The sequence below is a fragment of the Palaemon carinicauda genome, chromosome 3, assembly GCF_036898095.1.
Source record: "Palaemon carinicauda isolate YSFRI2023 chromosome 3, ASM3689809v2, whole genome shotgun sequence".
Taxonomy (NCBI): Eukaryota; Metazoa; Arthropoda; class Malacostraca; order Decapoda; family Palaemonidae; genus Palaemon; species Palaemon carinicauda.
In genome coordinates, this window is record NC_090727.1 from 158,682,689 (window position 1) to 158,687,688 (window position 5,000).

Here is a 5,000-nt window from a genome sequence, read left to right on the forward strand (position 1 = left end):
TTTAACAATGCAATGTAGAAAATGTCTTCAATTACATATTACTAGCGTACTAACAGCTTTTCTTACAAACTCTTTCCGACAATTTACTCCTTTAGCGAATGAGGTGGCCACTTCAAACGGCTTTAAACTGAATTAAATACGGAGTATTGTCTGGACAAGGCGAAACATTCTTTTGTAGCTGCCTGCTGTGCCGTAACCTACGCCAAACAAGGATGTTCACACGGCGATAAATATCACCACCGTGAAAGCCAGACCTGCTAGTAGTATGGGGTGAAGGATTTCCTTATAAGTTGGTGACAGGTGGTCCCTTTCGGTAAGCTTCATCAACCGCTTTGCAACCTGTCTGTTATACGGGAGAGGGAGTGCTGGCATTGTAGAGGTCCACGTGAAGTTCGCGAAGTAGGCTCGTTCTCTGATGAGTGTCCATAGACCAGTCACCATGGAATTAGGGGAAATCCCGATACAACCATCTGCTGCGACGAAGATGTGGGTGAAGGACGTGGATCCGTCAGGGCATGATACATTGAAGCCGTCCTTGTCGTATCGTATCCACGAGCCATTGTTCAGTCTGCAATTGAACTCATTATTGTCAAAGGGATAAAGCTTATCCAGACAATTTTCACTTGTATGGGAGAGAGCACCGTCTAGCACTATACCTAACTCGCATGAATCCATTAAGTTTTTATGGAATTTAAATGAGTCAGCTGTACATATTTTTCTATCCATTGCGTCTGAACAGTGAGTTAATTGATTTAAGTCTTTAATGACTGTATATGTTTCCTTGTCTGGGGAAATCAATACGTGTCCTGTCAAACTGGATATTACTGGATTTGAGTGATTCGTCATGAAAGTCGGAAATGGTGATATCCTGTAAGATTACCAGGCATCAGAAGAATCAAAGGGAATTGTAATCATAATCTTGTTATTATCAACGTTTACTGTAATTAGGCTGTAATAAAATTCTAACCTATGTTTGTCTAACAAAGGAACATAGCCTAGTTTATCCCTTCCGTTCTCCAGAATTAACTTTAAGTAATTTATAGGCAACAAATGGGGTGACAGTACACCTTTAGTTGCTAACGTGATAGCTTCTACATAATCCTTGGATTTCTCAATGAAATGTGCAATTCTGCTATGTATGTGATCTATCTTTGAATCATAATACGTTAATGTTGCCAACAAATCCTGTACTTCCATAATCTGAATGATATTATTTGAATGTTCATTTACTAAATCCATAATCTTATTGATTGAAGCTAACTGATTCCTTAGTTCTGACATAATCAATTCATCTTCATGAGTCAAGAACTCAATTTTCTTATTTTGATTACTAATTTTAAGACGATTGGAAATTCCTAAACCTAAACTTGCAACAGACCCAAAGATGTTTAATGCAGCATAGATAAACGGATTTCGTCTTTCTTTATGTTCGTGTCCTAAAGTCCACATCAAAAGGTCATAAGCCAAAGATCCTGTCTTGTCAGTCTTATTTTTCAAGTCATCAGATAGCATCTCTGCAACTTTTAATGTTGATCCAAGCAAACTCTCTGTAGTCAAATGAAAATGTCTTCTATGCAACTCATCCAATGAGGCAGAAAACCTTGAAATGGCGGTTCTTAAGCTAGTGACATCATTCTCTTGAAGAAAAATTGCTTGCATATTCACTTCTACAACTACGTTGGTTGATGTAACAAAAACGTCTTCTTGTCTTTCAACTATAGTGCCATATTTAAAATTTATACTTTTAGTTTTAGAGCTCATCCCACACGAGAAAAATGTCTGAGCGAACAATATCACTCCCAACAACAAAAAATTCATCTTGGAAACCTGTAACGAGAAAAATATATGTAATTACTCCTGTATTAAAAAGAAAACTTTTAATCACATAAAATAAAAAAAAATTTTCCCTCACTTCTTTTCCTCTCTTTTCTTTTTAATTTCTTAGGTGAGCCAATGGTACTATTCTCTCATCCGTGGGTTGGGATACGTTTTGAACTCTAAACCTATTGGCCGTTAATGTTTCCAAAATGTTAAATGGGCCTTCAAACTTAGGTGTTAGTTTATAATTGAGCCCTTTTCGTACATTGATTTGAATATATACGTTATCACCCACGGTATATGTTTTAGTTGGTTTCGCTGTTTTATCATGATTCCTTTTCATTATGATTTGTGATTCTTCTAAATTCTTTCGAAGGATATCATATCGACTTATACTTGCATTTATACATTCTTTTAAAGGATTTGATAGATTAGTTGTAGGCATTGATACATGGAAAGGCGTTCTAACTGGGGTACCATACAATGCTTCATGCGGTGACATTTTAATTGATATATGATATGAATGATTCAGAGTACTCAGTGCCGCCGGTATTGCAATATCCCAGTTGGGGTCTGATCCCTCTAGTGTTACTCTTAATATATTTAATATCTTCCTCTTTGCTCTTTCCACTAGCCCATTCGACTCTGGGTGATATATCATGGTATTTATTTTCTTTATGCTGAGGAATTCACACAATGAGGTAAGAAAGTGATTATTAAATTCACCACCCGAGTCTGAGATTATCATGTGTGGAATTCCATGTTTACAAATGTAACACTCGTAAAACTTCCTAGCGCATTCAATCGCAGTTTTAGTTTTAAGCGCTATTAGTTCTGTATATCGAGTTAAAGCATCTATAATTACTAAGAGGTGCTTATTTCCTCTGTCTGACTCGTAAAATCCTGTTAACAAATCTAAATGTATTCTTTCAAAGGGTTGATTGGGCACAGGATAAGCTCCTAGGCTGACAGGTGTTTTCGTATGCCCTTTGTTTTCCTGACATGTGCGACAATTAGCTATGTGTCTTTTTATATCTGTAAGCATCGTATACCAATAAAACAATGATTTGGCTTTCTGTGACATTAATGAGAACCCCGGGTGTCCATGTAATGGATTTGAATGCAACCAATTTAGGACAGTGGAAATAAGTGAGATTGGTACTACTACCTGGTCGTTAGTTACATGTGGTGTATTGCGGGTTTTCCTTGTCACAGTCCTACACAGAATATTATCTTTGATTATATAATTCTGCTGCTTATACTTTATATATTCCTTTTCCTTATGATTGCCTTTCAAAGCATTTATAATTGTTTCTATTTTCTGATCTTTTCTTTGCTCAGTCTGTAACAATTCAGCACTCCAGCCTAAATCTTCTTGTTCAGATATCTTTTTAATAATAGGCATGGATGTTGATATATCTATTAATTCAGCTAAAGGCTCCGTACAAGATGACACGGGGTTGCGTGATATTTGCTTTCCCAGGTAAATACCCGATTCTTGCGCCAAAATCTTGAATGATCAAATGCCACCGAGTTCGTTTAGGGCTGTGGTTGAAGCCTTTAAAGAACTCTGTTAGTGGTTTATGGTCAGTAAGAACCTTAACGGGATAACCGTAAATTATGAACTTAAAATGCACTAGCGAATTAACAATAGCTAGCCCTTCCTTGTCTATTACTGCATACTTACTTTCGGAAGTTCTCAATTTTCGAGAATAGACGGCTATCGGGAAAAATTGTTTATCATATTGCTGAAGCAATACCCCTCCTACTCCTAAGTCTGAGGCGTCTGTTGCAATGAAGAATTCCTTACCGAAGTCAGGAAATTTTAAGATAGGAGAACTACACAGTTCATCTTTCAAAGTATTAAACGCCTGTTGATGTTGCTCAGACCATATGAAATCTACGCCCTTCTTCGTAAGATCAGTTAAAGGAGCGGCTATTATTGAATAGTTGCGTATAAAACGCCTGTAATATCCACTACAACCCAGAAATTGCTGTATTCCCTTGACATTAGTAGGTATGGGAAAATTACGTATAGCCGACACCTTATCATGGACTACTTTAAGACCTTGGCTTGACACCATGAAACCCAAATATATTAATTCTGTTTTGAAAAATTCACACTTACTAATCTTTACCCTTAAGTTATGTTGTCTTAATCTCTGTAGTACTAGTTCTAACTTACGTAGATGTTCTTCTAAGGTGTTGGAAAAGATTACAAGATCATCCATATAGGCATGCAATATATCCCCTAACAAGTCTCCAAACACTATGTTAATCATTCTTGTAAATGTTATAGGAGCACAACGTAAACCAAAAGGCATCCGTAAAAATTCATAATGTTCCCTGGCTGTACTGAAGGCTGTGTATGGGATACTATCTTCTTCTAATGATATCTGGTGAAAGCCTTTAAGTAAGTCCAAACTGGTAAAATATTTATTCTGACCTAACAAAGACAAAATATCGTCAGTACATGGCACTGGGAATCGATCAGGGATCGTTTCCTCGTTTAGACGACGAAAGTCGACGCAGATACGCCATGTTCGATTTTTTTTCGGTACAACTATTAAAGGAAAATTATAAGGGCTGTTTGATTTCCTAATGACTCCTTCTTCTAGCATTTTACCTACTTCATCATTTATTTCATTCTGGAATTTCATAGGGAGTATGTACGAGGGTACATAGATAATTTTCTGCTTGTCCTTTAACCTTATTTGATGCTCGATCACATCTGTTTTTCCTAAGGATCCATCCGTAGTAGGAAAAACATCATTATATTTAGTTAAAAGTTCAAAAATTTTCTGCTGAATTTCTTCGTCTTGAATGTCTTTATTGATTTTATTTTTAATAGATCGCAAAAGGGATTCATCCGCAACTGATTGAGAGTGATTGATTTCAGCAACGGTAAGAATACGATGTTTATAAACTTCTACATCCAAGATATGTTGATTTTTGTGAATTACCAAAGTGTTACTTAAATGATTACAGACTTCAATATTACATTGTTGATGTGAGCCTACTGTATAAATAGCTTGTGTGACAGACAATCCGTTAGTTATCAAAGTATCGGAAAGGATTAATATTTCAGATCCCGGTAATGTTTTCTTTATTTGCACCATTAAATTCGAAGGTACGTTTGGTTCGATAGATTGTGTGCAAGATGATATTACGGGTGAACGAGA